The sequence below is a fragment of the Cupressus sempervirens genome, chromosome 11, assembly GCF_028749045.1.
Source record: "Cupressus sempervirens isolate cs-2001-9-10 chromosome 11, ASM2874904v1, whole genome shotgun sequence".
Taxonomy (NCBI): domain Eukaryota; kingdom Viridiplantae; phylum Streptophyta; class Pinopsida; order Cupressales; family Cupressaceae; genus Cupressus; species Cupressus sempervirens.
Genome location: NC_143128.1, coordinates 298,716,578 through 298,735,233, shown reverse-complemented (window position 1 = coordinate 298,735,233; position 18,656 = coordinate 298,716,578).

The following is an 18,656-nucleotide window of genomic DNA, read 5'->3' as shown; positions in this document are numbered from 1 at the left end:
TCTCTACATGACTTCTCATTTTAGAATTTAGCTGCTAACTTTGTGTTGAAATTACTAGTAAGAATAAAGCCTTGTGGTGTGTCATCCACACCACATTTAGTGTAGTTATAGGCATTTATGAAAATTTGTTTTTATCACCTTTTTCTAGCTGCTTGAAGAGTGTTGAATAAGTAAAGTTAATAGCTTGAGGTCTATAAAAGTACCAAACTATTGGTTGCAAGTTGCGTTTGGTCTCCACTTATTTAAACTTGAAGTTGTTGCACAACATTTGTTAACAATGGTAATGGCATATATAATTGATAAAATAATGACAGTTGTTGATGCAATTCTGTATAAGTTAATGTAGGTCATATGCCTTGAATTCTTTGGCCTATCAAATACTCTTGCTTTAAATATACTCCAAATTTATGGGTCATCTAGACACTTTTGTGATGCATTTACTTTTTAGAATTGCCTTGAACGGCACAATCACTCATTTGCATTTTATTGAAAGCAAGAATCTCAAGCACCTAAGGCATTCTGCTTCATACAACATCCTTATGCACAGGAGCTTTAAGCTTCGAAATATGTTTTCCATTGTGTTGTAGATGATTATGTGGTTAAAGCTTACAAGTAAAATGCACTCTCAATTCTATAAGATTACTGTTGCCAATTTGAACTACTTTACTAATGTTCTAGATTTTGTAGCCCATTGGTTATGCTTCTCTTTCATGCTAGGCTAGAAGTTATCTCCATTCATGATAATGAATATTCATCTTATATACTTTTAGTTCCTTTGTATTTTGAAGCTCTTAAAACTCTAGAGACATTTTCTCTCATTTTAGTTGTTATTACTATGAATTCAATTTGAGTCATAATGAGGTTACTAAAGCTCTTGAACTTTGAATGCCATCAATGGCGAGTAAGCTTCCTCATTAATCTCTTTCTGTAGTTTCTACATGCTATACAATGTGGTAGTCTTGACATTGATTTTTTTGCCAGCTATTGTATCTTTCAGCAATTCTGGTTTGGCATGCCTGTTTGTAAGTGTTGATAAAAGAGATGTCATTTGGATTATATAGATTCCTCTTGTTTTGCAGATGACATTTGCATTATATAGATGTCTAAATTTAGTTGATTTGTTTGAGTTGCAACTGAATTTTCCTATTTTTGTTAAGGAAGTGTAGCGGAGGTTAAAATCTTTATTCTTTTCCATTCTTACTAATCAAAGTTTTGGGGGTGGCATTCTTCTTGTATAATTCAAGGGTGAACATTGTTTATAGTTTACACCCTTTGTTGATCTATGTTTGTGTCGTTCACAAAAATTATTGTACTGTCTTTCTCTCTTCAATTCCTGCATGGAGTTCCCTCAGAGACACTGCCATGCCAACCTAGGATATGAAACAAGTATTGTTGAGCAACTTTATAATCATAGGTAACAAAGATAAGTGGTAGATGATGGTTAGACATAGAAACCTGTTAAGTAAATTCAAAATATAAGGTCTAGAAATATGGTTCAGGTGTTTCCTACATTCCCTTTCATCCAAACTGCAAGTGCTTGGGGCTCCTATCCTGGCCTCGGTCTACTTTACCTTGGCTTTGATACTAGGGTAAACTTTTCTATGTACCAGCCAGGAGTCAAACTGAAGACCACCAAGTTGATGCTGGGATGATCTACCATTGAGTTACAAGCCCTTTTGGTGACCAATCCATCTATGGTCACTAGAGACTAAAGCTTCTAAATCTTCCACATTTTATTCAGATTTCATTTTTAGGACGTATGTGAATTTAATGATCTCAACTAATAGATCTAGAATATAGTATTTAAAGAAGAGAATCCCTTAGGAATAAAAAAATTACTAGAATTTTGATCGCTTAATTACATTTCCATCCCAAGGGATTATAAAAAACAATTTCCTGAATACATAACAATGAAGAAACTTACAATTCAGTTAGTCAATGTAATATGATTAGAATTGAAAGCCATTGTAGATGAATTAAAACTATGTTAAATCAAAATATAAATGAAAACTACACCAGACTCCTCTTCAAATTTGGGGTAGTAGCTGATATTCATAAGAGGGGACTTTGAAAGCAAGACATAAAATTTATAGATTCCTAGTTTTAGAAGCATCATGTTACTGCTAGAGAAGCAGAAAAACTATTCAAATAAGAATGTTATTTGTGTATGCTTATGAGAATTCAAACTAAAAGTATGAACTTCTATGTTCACTTCTTACTTTGAAATAGCAACCTGATGCAGAGTCTGCAACAACTACTTTTCACTAGACTTCTAATGGCTTTTACAATCCAACATAGGATACTAGGACATAGCACAAGTCCCTTTACCCACACCGGGTATACACAACTATTGAGCCCAAATGGATAATCCACTTCAAAAACTTCACCCACTGACACAAGCAATGGTGACAACAAATAGGACATGCAGTCCAACCACAATCCACTATTAGTTTGGAATCCACCAAACCCACAGCACACCTTTTCACTTCTAGGCCTACAATCCTTGTAGCCTTTCCAATCTGATTTCTTGTATGTTCACCAACTATCCCTCAATGGCATAGGGACTTCTCCACCACTCCAAGCACCTCTTTAGGCACGTAATAAGGATCCAAAATTTTATTAGGCAAATCTTGCTCCAGCACCCCCAAATTGCTTCTTGGTACCTAAGCCTAGTTGATCAAGTTAGGCTAGGGCTTCAAGGAAGAATGGACAAGGTGGGTTCCCAAGACCCCAATTACTTATGGCAATCCTTAACACATCAATTTGCAACTAGATTCAACACTTGCACTAGTCAACAGTGCTTCCCAATATGACTGTCACCATTCTACTTGCAAAAACCAGTCAAGCACATGGTCTTGCTTGACCTAGGGCCAACTAGGAAAAATACTTTCCCTTCTCACGATGCCTCCAACTCCTGGAATCATGTTCCTAGGTCCCTTAACTTGCATATCCCTCAGTTTTAGAGGTTTCCACTGATGGATTTGCAAGTTAGGGTTGCATTTGTACAAGGCCCTAGAAAACAGGGCTGTTCAAACCCCTTGTTACTAAAATGTTGATAACTTGCAAACCCCAACTCCAATTTATGTCAAATCAAAGCCAAAAAAACTTATGAACACACCCATGCAACTAATCTACACACTTAGGAATCATAACAGTACCATACGAAACCGTACAACCCACTGTAACAACAAAATTACCAGTAAATCAGAGGTTTTTTATTCATTTTCTCCAAGATCGACTATAAGCTGATCTCCCTTGCCTTCTGAGATCACACATGATATATATATAGGCCTATAGGACCGTTGGAACAACCAAGTAGCCATTCCCCAACTTAAAACAAACAATAAAAAGTTTTAAACAATACCGAGCAACATTTTTAAAAGTTGTCAGCAACTTTTTGCATTTTTGCAAATCCGACTACTTAATGAACTCAACAAGTTCAAAAACATTCCACTAGGCTATATTGACTCAAACACCCTATTCTAAGGCCTCTTGGTCCCATTGAGCCACTTGGTTTATAAACACACCAAAGTGCTAATGGACCTTACATACATGAGCCTTTATTACAAAACATGGGCCACCTAGTAAAGTATGGGCCAAACCTTTATTCCAACACCCTAACTACTTGAATTATCCCTTTCATGGAGTGGCAAGGTGTCCTGCATCATAGGTACTTGTTCTCTTGCCTCATAGATACTTGTTCCCTTGCCTCATTGGTTAGGTGCCCTGCACCACAACCGCTTCATGGAAATAGATCCTACACTATCTAGTCCAATATCAGACATCATGTTTTCGACAACGTACCAGCTATTGGCCACATGGTGTTTTGAAGTACCAGCTATTGCATCATGGTGTTGTGCAACTACCATTGCTTCTTCCAAAGAATAGGTGTTAGGCTGTCTCTTATTTCTACCCACTAGAAACTCTAACTGCTTTGCTCCCTGTAGAGATTACTTTACAAATATATTCACAAAATGAAAGTATATTTTCTAGAATGAATGATTTTCCAAAAATGTGATCTTATTAATAAGATAAATGGAAAGCAAATCCTGAATTAAATCCTTAATGGAATGCGAGGAAAAAACATTTTTGCTAGTCAATTTCTTCAATTTGATTATATCCATAAGTATACTTTAATTCATTTGGTGTCTACTTTAATTGTCACAATGTTTCAGTTGATAGACCAACAGAGAACAGTACTACGGAAGCTGATCCATTTCCTAGAGCAGTTCGCATGATTAGTACTAGTTCATATGAAGGGACATTATTGTTGAATAAGAAAACTATGTTTCCGTTAAAAGAACGAAAGCTTCTAGGTGCCTTAAAATTATTCTTATTTAAAGTGTAAATTTAATTTAATTTTATATTACTCGTTTTGGACTGATAAATCCTTTATGTTTTTGTAGGTAATAATGTTTTCTTTAAGCATCTTTTTCTTATGACATTGAGACTATTTGGACCCACCATACGTAAAAGGTATGTAGTTTCATATCATTGCTACATAATTTTTCTTTTCTTCCATTTATTGTAATATATTAAAGTTATTGATCTAACAATCTATTTGTTTTTAAAAAGGTGGAATTTACAAGCTGTGGAATTAAAAAATCAGCTCATTGCATCTTTTGACGAGAAATTCGGAAAAAACATTTTTGACAATTGCCTACTTCTCAATCAGCAACCAACTATCATTGTAGTTCTTCAAGAATATTCCTTCAATAAATTTTTATCATCATTGAGAGAGACAATTGGGTCTACTAAATGTTTGTAGGTTTCAAGGGCCTGCTAAAGGAGTTCTAAAGTTTGAAGGAAGGAAAATTAATTAAGAGTAGTTTAAAACACTTCCCCACCCCGCCCCCAAACTTGTCGTGTTGACTGGAGGTATTATTTAGTAGTATGATTATCAAGTGAACCCTGAATTTAATGCAATATTCAATTATTTACTCTTTTACATCTATATATCTTATGTTGCAATACATCTTGTCATAACTAGCATTTTAAGTGCCATATGTATAGTATACACAACCTTGTCCCCACCACCACCCCCTATCATCCCCAAATGAAGACCCCTTAGTCCTCTTGTCCCAGAAACTTGTCCCCCATTCTGCTGTCACCTATCTCTCAGGGTAGTGTAACTATGGGTTTTTGATATTATGTTTTGCATTGCAATTGTTAGATTGAGTCAATGGAATGTTAGCAAATGAATTGGGGCTTGGCAAGTTGTAGCTCTAAAATGGAGATAAATGTTAAGCAAAGAAGCCATTAACGTTGGCTTTGGTTTTTGATATTATGCTTTTCATTGCAATTGCTAAATGTGGGTCAATTGAATTACAGCTAATGAATTGGGGCTTGTTAAGTTGTAGCTCTGAAAAATGGTATATAGGTGTAAAGGCAAATGTTTAAGGAGAGACATTATCAATGTTGGTTTTGGTTTCTGTTATGGTTTTTATTGCAATTGCTAAGTGTGGGTCAATTGTATGACAACAACGGCCCTGGGATTGCCATTTTTGAGCCCATATTTGCAACCTGTTGGATCTAACTTTTGGCATGGAGTGAACTTTGCTACTGCTGGTGCTACTGTTAGAGAGACCAACTTTATTGCCCCTATTTCTCTAACTATTCAAATCAATCAATTCAAGGTCTTCAAGCAAAAGGTTCTTGACAACATCAACACACATGGTATAGATAGATACAAGCTCTGATAAAGTTGTCATTCTTTTTAGAATTCAGCCGGTTTACTCCCTTTACATGCATTAGTATATCTCCATTTGTATAAAACATATTTAAAATTAATTTGCATCCAACATGTTTTTTACTGTTTGGGTATCTTACTATTGTGGTCTAAGTTATGGTTCAGAGGGGACTAAATAGTCTTTTTGTTTGAGGTTTCTTTATTTTTTACATTCTATTTTGTCCAATTTGTTTTGGGTATGATCTTAGTTTATTTTTTATTATTGTAGTTTGAATGAAGTCAAATTTTTTTTATAGATGTTAGAATCATTAACAATACTATCTATCTTCACAAATTGTATTCAATCAACTAAATTACAATTGATTGATTTAACAACAAATTATTATAACTATCAAAAAATTAACAACATCAAATCAAACCAAATTTTCAACTATATACAAATATTACATATTTTTATTTGAAATTAGATAAAAGATGATTTTCATTGATAACTTAGGTGGCAAAGTACTCCAGATCTACAGTGCAACATAGGTGCCACCCTTAATATTTTTGTATAACCATTTTTTCAGTTACTGTTAGAGCCAACTTACTCTCTTAGTTCCTTTTTCGCATTTTCTATGAATGATTCCCATTCTATTCGTCAAAGTCTATTGTTAAGGCTCATCAAAGTTAAAAGGAGGAATTATGAGTACTCTCACTGCAAAGTCTTTTTTCATGTTTCAATGGGCTAGTTGAATATTGCCCGATAGACTTTTGAAGTTACAAAAGATAAGTACTTCTAAACTATAAGATATGATTCATAAAAACATTTAACATTGAACTGTTGATGTTTCAATCAGCTAGCTGAATATTGTCTGACAGACTCTTGAAGTTGTAAAAGATAAATCACTTCTAAACTATAAGATATGATACATAAAAACATTCAATATTGAAATGTTAAAAAATGGTTCACCAAGTCTAAAACAATTAGTTTTTAGCATTTTTATATTGGAATGAGATGAATGGTGGTTTTATGGAAGTAATGGTAGTAGGTTTAAAACTCTCAAATGAGTTTTAATAATATATTCTAAGTTTTGATTTGTTTAGATGGCTTATATATGTGTGTGTGGATATTTATTTATTTTTCTTATAAAATTTATCTATTACTGTGATTTCAAATGAACCATCTAAATATGAGGATGACTTCATGTAATAGGTCCTCTCGACTATCTTCCTTCTGAAGAGAAATTCAAATTTGGTGCTTATGTTCTAGAAATAGGTGGCAACAATTTTAACTATGGATACATGAACCTCAACCTCACCCCTGCCCAAGTGAAACAAACCATGCTTCCCAGAGTAGCTAGGGCAATTGCAGGAGCAGTGTAGGTTAGTAAAACCTATGATACCCACATGCAAACTTCATTTGATAGATGGATGAATAGTTACTGAAATAAATTGTACAGGCATTATATGATGAGGGAGAAAGGATAGTTGTAGTAAAGGACATGGCACCACAAGGTTGTGGCTCATTCTAGCTCACTTACTTTTCCCCCACTGATTTTGACCAATACGGATGCTCCACCTCATTAGAGATGAAGTGGGGCTGACCCTTGACACTGTTGGGAATGAGGTTCTAGGAACTACTGCCAAGATAGTGCTGATGAAAGATTCAACAACAATAGTTAGTGATGGAATGACTCAGGAGGCTGTTGAGAGAAGAGAATCAAATTAGGAGCATGATTGAGGTATGCTTTCTTGTCTCTGTGTGTGTGTTCTTCGGGCCTTAACATGGACTATTAGTCTTATGCTTTGTAATTAGAGCACTTTAGTTTTATTCTTTATGTTATTTCTTCTTTGTCTGCACCTAGTATCTCATCATGGTTAACACTGTGTCTTTTTTTGAGCATATCAATATATTGGTGAATAATAACTCAATAGAGAATTGTGCTATTGTCAACCTAGCTTGTAGAATGTATTTGACAATTGAATATTTTCTTTATTTCCAGGTTTCTGAACAAGATTATGAGAAAGAAAAATTGCATGAAAGAATTGCTAAACTATCCAGGGGAGTTGGAGTTATACAGGTGAAGTTATTGAAATGTGTCTAGTCTTCTGTAGTGTTTCACTGTTAAATACTTCTATGAGTAATAGATAAGTTTTGTCAATGATAAAGTCTTGACTAGTAATCCTTATAAATTGTAATGTCTCTCTCCTATTTCCAAAATTATTTCTAATCTATTCTCCAAACAATTTATTTGTGATATAAATACTTAATTTTTTGATTTACTTATGGTTTGCTGGTGTACTTTGATTGTTGTGGTTTTCTCAGTATAGGCAATGCCACACAATATATTTATAGCTGAGCCACTTGTAACTGGATGTAGTGCACTTTCAGATTTATTTAAATACCAAAGTGTGTGATAGAAACTCTTATTATATTTCTTTAGCAAGTTAAATATTAGAAAGCTTGCCTACCATAACACCCCCCAAGTCAGATTATAATTTCTAAGAACCAAAATATGATTAAACAATTCTCATCAGCCTAAATGTAGATAGCTCTTTCTAGTCCTAATTGCAGATAGCTCTTTCTAGTCCTTATGAAACCTGTTGAATTTAAGTAAATTGACATTGTGCTTGGGTGTACAATCTTATTCAATTTCATTGGATGTCGTACTGGATGCAAATAGCTCATGATGTCTTACTGGATGTCGTACGTGTGAATGATATCTATTCAGATATCATATGACAACCACTCAAAGGTACAATGTCACATAGTACAACATCATTATATGATCCAATTAGTACAACATCATTATATGATCCAATGGTGAAGGGAACATAAGCTTGCTCCTTCACATCAACATAACATCCAACATCCAATCCTTGTGCTTTGTAAGGACTAACATGTGCTATTCTTGGTAGATTCAATTTGTTAACCATCTCAAATGAAACAAGATTTGTAAATGAACCACTTGAAACAACAACCTTACAAATTTTACCTTTACATCTACAATGTGTCTTGAATATTTGATACCCCTGATTGTGCTTTGTATCCTCAGCCATGATGACCACCATACCTGCTATCAACCTTCTTCAAACAACAACCTTAGAAACCACCTTCAATCCAAGATCTATCTGATTTGGAATCACCACTTTGGAACACTCAAGGAGGATAATTCAACTCCAAGGCCTCAACAAAGGATTCCTTGTCTTCAAAACCTCAGATCTTCATCCCAAACCATCAACAACTAGATCTCCAAGCTCTCCCCAAAGGATTCTACTGAGCTCTAATACCACTTGATGCAGAGCCTTCCAATATCCCCCTTAAGGAACCCTATTCAACTCGAGGACTCAACAATGTCTTGGAATCCACTCAAGGAATTAGAGTTTAACTCAATGATCAACTAGAAGTCTCTGACTTTAGGAAACCAACAAAACACTCCTCTTGAACAGGTTTACTCCCCTGAATCATTTCAACCAACTTATCAAATCACCTTGCCTTTGTTTCAAATTCCTTCTCCTTGGGAACACTCCTAATTCACCCCTCATGCAACCAACTCTTGATCTCTATACTCAAGGATTCCCCTGTTAGAATCTGAAAAGATTAACAACCCAGAAAACTAGTGCAAAGAATAAATATCTGAACTATGAATGCAAATGATACAAAATCAAAATAACATCATAGAGTTAGTCTTCAAGAGAGTGATGCAAATGCTAGAAGCAAAATAGCATTAAGAGGATGCAAAAATAAGAGATGCAAATACAAGCCAGGTAGCATGCTTATATAGGCTAGGAAGAGGGAGGAGGTGGCAACACCAACCAATGAGGAGCAACCATCTATCGGACTAAAGATAGCAAAGTATCTTTCCAAGATAGCTAATGGATGCTCACATGTAGGAAGGTGACACCTCACAACCATTCACCTAATAAGACATGCTTTATTAACTTCAACAAGATTATTAAAAGTGTAGGAAAAACCTAGCAAAATAGTAAAAATAAAAAACTACACTAACACCCCCCCATAAGCGAAGCTTAGGTGGATGTAGAAATGGGTCCCGGCAAGTCAAGCATGATGAGGTACCCATGTACATAAAATTCCCCCAAAAGAGAGAGAAAATGGACTCCCCAAAGAAAATTAGAACTCCAAGTGAGAGGAAGCAGCCCCCCAAAAGATGAAGCATCCCATACCCCCAGCAAAGCTTGCAAATTTTGTCCAGTAGATCCACTTACATAGAACAATTTTTCTTCCCTTAGAAAAAGGGACAAGATCCCAAGTGTGGTTCCTCATCAAGGAACTATACTCTTCCTGCATAGCTATATCCCACTCAAAAATACCAGAAGCCTCATGAAAGGACTATGGATTTGAGGCAATAGCAATGAAGATATGTAGAGCATCTTGGAATTGTGAACGAGTCTGCTTGGTGTCTGATGGATCCCCAACCCAATCACCTGCAAACTGCAAGGTCTATCTAGCCCAAAGTGGACCAGAAGATGGAGAATCTAGAGGAGAATCATCAACCTGTGAATGATGACTAGGAGAGGAAGGAGGTGAGTCCTTTGAATCACTCTTTGCATCAAAAGTGGAGGTAGAAGACTGCTCAAGTGAATCTGACCCATTAGAAGATCTATCATGTATTCCAAGTGACTCCAATGTCAAAGTAGAAGGCAACCCTGTGACCATGCTCTGATGGTTAAGCTGATGCAAGTAGTAGAAGTTAAGATGGCCAAACTGCTCATGCCATAATCTGCTCACATCATTAGAGTGAGTGAGTGAAATAGTCAAAGGAGGATCAGGAACAAAGTGAGAAAACATATAGAGTCGTGACTAATGATCTGCTCTCCCAACTGCAACTGCAGAATCATTGTGCAACTCGCGTATCTCCACTGAATCAGGAGTGAACTCAACCTACTTGCCTAAACTTGTGTGAGTGATCTGGTATACCAATAGGAGATTAGTTGACAATGAGGGTACACAAGGAACATCATGGAATGTCCCATCCCCCACATCAACAGACCCTCTCCCACACACCTCAACAGGAGTATTATCACCCATCAACATAGAAGGCATAGTACATGGCTCCAAGGATGCAATTTCTTCCTTAGATGAAGCCATGTGGTGTGAAGTACCCGAATCAAGAACCCAAGTGGATGGTGAGGAAGCAACTACAAAAAGAGCCTTGCCCTTTCCTTTCCCCTTGCTATTTTCTTTTTCTTTGTTAGACCCTTCATTAGAACTTTGTTTGATAGACTCAGGAACACTGATATTATTCTTCTCAAGAATGTATGTCAAGTGATCAAGTTGTTTCTGCAAACATTTATGTTCATCATGACCAGGTCTTTTACAATAGGCACATTTGACCTTTTCTTTCTTAAGCTTATTGCCCTTGGAAGATGGTGTATCGATAGTTGCTTTTGAAGCAACTAGTATTTGATCCTTCTTCTCCTTGTTATTCTTGTGTTTCTTTTCCTTACTATTTTTGTTACTACTTTTCCCTTTTTGTTCTTTTGTGCCTTGGTTGGCAGCTAAGGCATGTGACTTAGAGGACTTAAGAGTGCCCATCTGGATTAACTTGTCCTGTTCTCGAGTGAGATTGACAACAATATCATCTAAAGATGGCATGGTGAATTGAGTACCAAGTGCACCCTTAGTAGCATAGAAGGTAGAGACAAACACAGAATATTCTGAACTTAGCTTAGAGAGAATACTAAGAATCAATTGTTCATCTTTCTTTTCAATTCCACATTGTTTTAACTGCAACCTTAGTGATTTCAATTTGGTGAAGAAATCTTGGATTGTGTTGAAATTGCCTGGACTCAAACTAATTAATTCATTTTCCAACATATGACCCCTCATTGAATCTTGTGTGCCAAATAGTGTTTCTAGCTTTGTCCATACTTCATTTGGTGTATCTAAAGACTCAATGTGAAATAGCAAGTTAGGAGAAACAGAGAAACACAATGTTCCAAATGCCTCATCACATTTGTTAAACCACTTAGGCTTATCTTCATCTTTAGCAGGTTCAGTTTCAAGTCCCATAGTTATCCTATTTAATCCAACTTTCCTTAAGTGAATTATCATGCATGATTTCCACTCAAAGTAATTGTATGGAGTCAGGATAGGCATATTTGTTTGATCCATGATGAAGAAATGCAGAGAAGAAATGCTAAAAAGAAGAGAACTCAGCCACGACAATGCCCCCCACTTTTTACTCAATCAAAGAACCCCCCCCCCCCAAAGAAATATGATTTGGCACATTATTTTAGTGCGTTTACAACTACCACTAGAAAGAAATACTTAGTGGTCTTGATTTCAATGCATTACAAACCCTCATGAAGAGCATATGCTAAAAGTGAAACTTGGACACAATAATCAAGAAAACAAATAGCACCACTGTGATCTACTCAAAAAATCATGCACTTTCAAAAAAAGAATTGCCTCGATACGAGGTCGTATGAGAAAGTTATGATCCTCTGAAGTTTCCAAAACAAGAACTGTGCATAGTCACGGCCGAAAATCTGCAATTTCTGAAGAATTCATGCATGAAAATCAAAAAACAACTCCACTAGTGGATAGAGCACAAAAAAATAGCCAAGTTCATAACAAGAATCATCAAAATTGGAGTCCGTATGAGCAAGAACGAGACATTTGAAAACTGCATTCAAATCTGCGACTGCCAATGGAGAGGGGTATGGTTGTAGCTTTGCATGCTCGATTCTGCAAAATATATAGCTTGCATGCAAAATCTAAAAGATACCCAGATGGTTTTTTGGGGCTACAAACAAAACTCAAAAAGCGTTTTTCTTGCTGATGTACACAAGATGTTGCTGTAGTGTAAATCAAATGCCTTTAATAGTAAAAAATGGCTCCAAAAATTAAAAAATGACCCCAACAACCAGAATATGACATGCAAATGTTGGATCAGCTTCCTAAGTCCATCAATGGCATGCTAGAACTTGCAATACTAATTGAAACCTCCAAATATGCAAGTTGGTTGTTAGATTTGAGATTGAAACCCCAGAAAAAAATCATTTTTGTCAAAACTTTTCTAATTCTCAGGATCATCCAAAGATGCAAGAGAAGAGCATACTTCATTTTTAAAAAAACTACAATAAAGTTTATTAGCCCCCCCCCCCGAATCTCTCAAATAAGGAAACTAAAATCTATTCCTGCACATAGAAAAGCTCTGATACCATGTTAGAATCTGAAAAGATTAATAACCTAGAAAACTAGCGCAAGGAATAAATATCTAAACTATGAATGCAAATGATACAAAATCAAAATAGCATCATAGAGTTAGTCTCCAAGAGAGTAATGCAAATGCTGGAAGCAAAATAGCATTAAGAGGATGCAAAAATAAGAGATGCAAATACAAGCCAGGTAGCATGCTTATATAGGCTAGGAAGAGAGAGGAGGTGGCAACACCAACCAATGAGGAGCAACCATCTATCGAACTAAAGATAGCAAAGTATCTTCCCAAGATAGCTAATGGATGCTCACATGTAGGAAGGTGACACCTCACAACCATTCACCTAATAAGACATGCTTTATTAACCTAAGCGAGATTATTAAAGTTGTAGGAAAAACCTAGCAAAATAGGAAAAATAAAAAACTACACTAACATCCCTTGATCCTTACAATGCTTCAATACCCTTCAAATATCATAACTAAGAAGTTTCAACCTTCTCCAATCCTTAATTTTATCTCAAACCTCAAAACTGCCTTCAATAGGACTGTCCTACTAGCCCTACTTAGTTAGTAACTTGCACTTTACTCTCGAACTTCCCAAACAACCTAGTAACCTCTTCACCTTTTCAAATATGCTTTATTGAGTTCTTCAAACCCTATGAATCTCATCCCTTCAACCTGTGACTGATGAACCTTTCTATGACTGCTCCTACATGCAACTAGGCCTAATTAGCCTCCATTTAAAAGCAACTCCGTTTTGCTCTCACTCCCAACATTCCAAACCTTGACACAATCTTAAGGAATCTATTAAATAGTAGGATTCCTAAATTTTTTTGCACATCTGTTCATATCTAATCACTCTTTAACCAAACCCTCCTTTTAAGAGTTTCTAACCTAGGACTCTCAAGAAAAGACCCTTCTTAGACTTTCAAAACCATTCAAATGGTTTAAACACCTTACAATATTCTCCCTCAAATGTTTCCAATCAGTATTTAGCCAATCCAACCCTCAGTTCCTCTTATCCAACCTATGGTGCTCTCCAAGTGCACCTTCACTGTTTTGTCCACCAGTCATAGTTCTGCCAGTCTACTCAAAGACCTGCACTCATTTCACAGTAAAAGACCTGCAATCATATGATGGGGACTCATGCACAGGTGGCAAGAGAAGAGAAGTTGAACAACAAATTGTTGCAAGCCAAGTCATAGTTATATCAGAAACGGGTAAGGATCAAAACATATCTTTCTAAAGTTCAGTGACATGTCTATTCCATAGAACAAAATTTTAGTGGAAATCATTGTCAATTATAAACTTGAGTTCTCAACATGTTATTAATTACGAAATGTGACGGTACACTCATAGGCTCAGCAAGTTTATCTGACGTAGCAATCCAAGCTACAGATGACAAGCGCTCAAGCAGGGGCGATAGCAAAAAAAGTTGCTTAAGGTTTCCCAAATTTCCAGTCAGAAATGTTGTACGTGACTTTATAGATGGACTACGAGCTCTATGGAGAACAAAAATACAAATGGGTAATTAGTCACAGGCTTCTAACTTCTGTGTTATTCTTAAATTCTTCATTAATATACATGTTCATTCCGTGGGGCAGAAATTAAACATGTGCTTATAGTTAAATATAACTTTCCGCTATCTCATGCTTATGTTATTACAGGTCCTTCCAATCTACCAGAGAAAACTGAGCCCACTGAAGCTGGTGAAGATGCTCCCTCACAAACAGGTGAAGATGCAACTTGAATATTTAATAGGAATGAAGCTAAGTAAAAATGAGATCTTTTTGTGTTTGCAGTTACTAATTCATATTTCTTGCGGTTTTAGACAATCTGCAAAATTCAAGTTCATCAATTCTTATAAGAAAAATGTTGTTCGTGAGATATAGCCAAGGAGAAGAGGATGCCTTTTTCTACTTTCAGAGGTTGGCTACTGAAAGCAGGAAACTTCCTCGTGAATGGAAACGCCTTCTCAATTACCACAGATTGGTGTGATACATTTTCTCTGTGAGCAAAGAGGCAAAGACTTTAGCTGGATGGCAAGTACAGTTATAACCTCAACTAACCTTGTATTTTATCCCTAAAGACTTATGAAACCTTGTATTTTATCCCTAAGGACTTCTAAAAGACCTTTATACACTTATAACCTCAACTAACCCAATTCAAGCCTTATTTGGCTTATGTTGCCAACATTGGCAATTTACAAGATATTGCACTTTTAGTGCCTTTTACCTCTTTAGAGGCTTTGATAGCCTTATTACATTATTTTGGACATTAATATAAACTTGTTACACCTAAATGACCCTCTATATCTCTCACATTACATTGAATGACTCTTAACTCCTCACTTGTGCCATTTGGCCTAAATTTGCCCATTCTTGGCAATACATTACAATTTTGACAATTTCATGCTTCCCTTACATTTGATGGCTTCAATAGCCATAATTCATCATCAAATGACTTGACATGTCTTCATTAGGCATTGATTGCCCTTGGTACCTTCATTGTCTCCTTCATAGCTCCTGGTATACCTTGTAGCTTCCTATGTCCATTGGGAGCCCCTACACCAAAGTTCCTCTTGGCTCTCTTTAAAAGATAATTTTTGAGAACAATTTTAATTTGATCATATAGTAATTTTGTTTTAAAAGATAACATTTTTGAAAACAGTTTTCATTCATTCTTGTTATTCTGCAAGATAAGGATTCCCTATCCATTCCAATGGGGAGCACACATATTTGATGTAGGACAAGCATTTGCAATGATGGCTTTTGCTTTTGTCTCACTCATTGAGGTTAGCTTGTCAAATTCCAAATTTCAGTCTTCATATTTGATTGTTTTTGTAGTTGCTGACTACTTTGTTAATTATCCATATGTTGCAAAGTGTATTAATTGTTGTGCTTTGAATTGGCTTTGTATTGATGTTGTGCTTTGTATCCATATGCTGCAAAGCATAAATAATAAAGATTTTGTTACATGTTGCAGTTGCCACTAGCCTGGTGGACATCTATGCAAGTTGTGGAAGAATACACATGGCATGTATGTGTGTGTATGTATGCATGTTTCTTTATGTATGTATGTATATAATATCTATATGTATGTATATAGCTATGTGTGTACATGGATGTATACCATTTTTAATGGAATACCTCAAAGAAATGTGGTTTTATAGCATTCCATAATTCTAAAATATGCACAAATTGGGATATATATGTGGATACATGCATGCACTACAATTATCACATGAACGTATGTAGAAACCTGATTTTACATGCATGCACTACAATTGTTTGAAACCTGATTTTATTTGAAAATGAAATTTTCTTGAAACCATAAAATATCTGTGCAAAAACACCATCAATTACACCCTAAGAACACTGTAACCCTTATCGCATTTGAGCAGCATAATTTGTGGCACCTTGCACCTTGATGGCTCTCATGGGCTCCTCTGGCTCCAGAAAATCTGCTCTCTTGGATGCCCTTGTAGGTAATATCAATTGGGTTTCCAATTCCCATGAAGTAGATGATGAATTTCATATTTGATTTGTGATTCGTGAAGCTTTTTAGATGTTTTATTTATGTTGTGGAAATCAGGTAGATTGGTAGCTAATGCATTTTAGTTTGGATCTATCAAGCTGAATGGCTGAAAGCAAAAGCTCTCCTTTGGAACTGCTATATGATTTAATCAAAGAAGTATTTTTTGGGTGAATTGTTGATGTTTGATGTTATATTCTTACATGGGTGTTTTTTTCCTCTCCTCTTTTTTCTTGTAGGCATATGTAACTCAAGAGGATACTCTAATTGGGACCTTGATGGTGAGAGAAAGCATAGCATACTCTGGTCGTGTAAGGCTCCTTGATAAAATGCCCTGGTCAAAGAAATCAACATTAGTAGAGTCTACACTTGTGGAAATGGGTCTTTAGGAATGTGCCAACACTCCAATAGGAATCTGGCACCTGAGGGGAATCAGTGGTGGAGAAAAGAGAAGAGCGAGCATTGCCTTAGAAATTCTAATGAGGCCAAGGTTGTTGTTTCTGGATGAACCAACAAGTGGCTTAGACAGGTATGAATCTTTTTAAATTGGTGGCAGATACTAAATCCATCATCAAGGTTTTTGTTTGTTAGAAGTTTTGTGGATGTTCCTCAGATGATACCATTGGTTCAAATTCATCTAGCAAGGAACCTTTCAACCCAACGACAGTTGGTTGAATTGATTATATTATGTGAAGTCTTATATTTGTAAGAGGGAGCTGCTATTATAGATATATAAGAGGGAGTCGGGTGTACTTGAAGAGAATGTTTCGAGACTTGTTCGTGCAAGAAAGTAATAATCATTTATATTGTATTCAGCTTCAGTTTTATCTTTCTATTGAAGCTTTTAGTCCAAGGCAAAACTAACAGCATATAACAACTAGATGCTTAATTGAGAGTATACCATTTAAGCAAAACATTTTCAGATTTTGTTCAATAGTTATACACTTTTTCTAGCTTGATAAACCTTAGATGTGAGGATGAAGATGGTCATGTCTAGTCTTGCAAGCTTTAATGGACCATTCCTAAGGTTTTCCAACCTCCTAAATAGGTATGTTTTAGTGATTTTTCATTCTTAGCACCTGAATCTACTTTGAAAATCTTGGGTGCAACCTTCATTAAGGTGGATTCTGACCACTAAATGCTATTCACAAGTGTTCAGTCCTACATATGATCAACACCAACATCATATGATAAAGGTGATGCTTTTAATATGGATGATATAGTAATCAAAGGTGATTGAATGGTAGTTAACTTGTGTTTAAAAAACTAGTAATATTCAAATTGGAAAATCAGGAGCATTGTGGATGAACATTACGTTCAGGCATCTTGTCAAACAGTTCACATGACTTATCTATGCTTCCATTTTGCAAGCATGTCTCCCAAGGCAAATGCTACTACTTCATCTACACTGTCTAACAAAATCCTTTATGCTTTGATGGATGCCTATAGCTTATCCCAAAGCTCTCATTCAACAATTATGAGATGATCAATCAAGAGGAAATAGTTGAGAGCTTAAAGTGACACAATTCATTTGTAATGCAAGTTCATTTTGGATTTGATTGTGTGTTTTTTAGCATCATCGTTTTAGATCACTCTTCATAATCCATCATTAGACGGATGAGAGTGTAGGATGCATGCAAAATGTCATATCATACGCAAGGCATGTGAACTGTTTTATAGAATGCCTGAAAATTTTTTTACACCCAGGCGTTGGTAGAAATTTCTACCTTCATTGGTCAAAATTTTTGACCTTCATTGGTTGAAATTTCTACCTTCATTGGTCAAAAAGTTTTGACCTTCATTAGTCGAAATTTCTACCTTCATTGGTCGAAATTTCTACCTTTCTTGGTTAATATTTTCTACTTTCATTAGTCGAAATTTATACCTTTCTTGGTCAACATTTTCTACCTTCAATGGTCAAAATTTCTACCTTTATTGGTCGAAATTTCTACCTTTCTTGGTCAATATTTTCTACCTACATTGGTCGACATTTTTACCTTTATTGGTCAAAATTTATACCTTAATTGGTCAAAATTTTGACCAATTCCCAACAAAACTTGCACCATGGCTATGGAATTTTTTTGACCAATGTATTGGTCAAAATTTTGACCAACCTACTAGTTGGTCAAAATTTTGATCGAAAATTTTTCGACCAATGGGTTGGTCGAAGTTAGTTGAAGTTTGGTCGAAAACTGGGTTGAAATTTCAACCAATAATGGTCGAAAAATGGTCTTAGATGTAGTAGTGGGTGAATTAGTAACCTCTAAA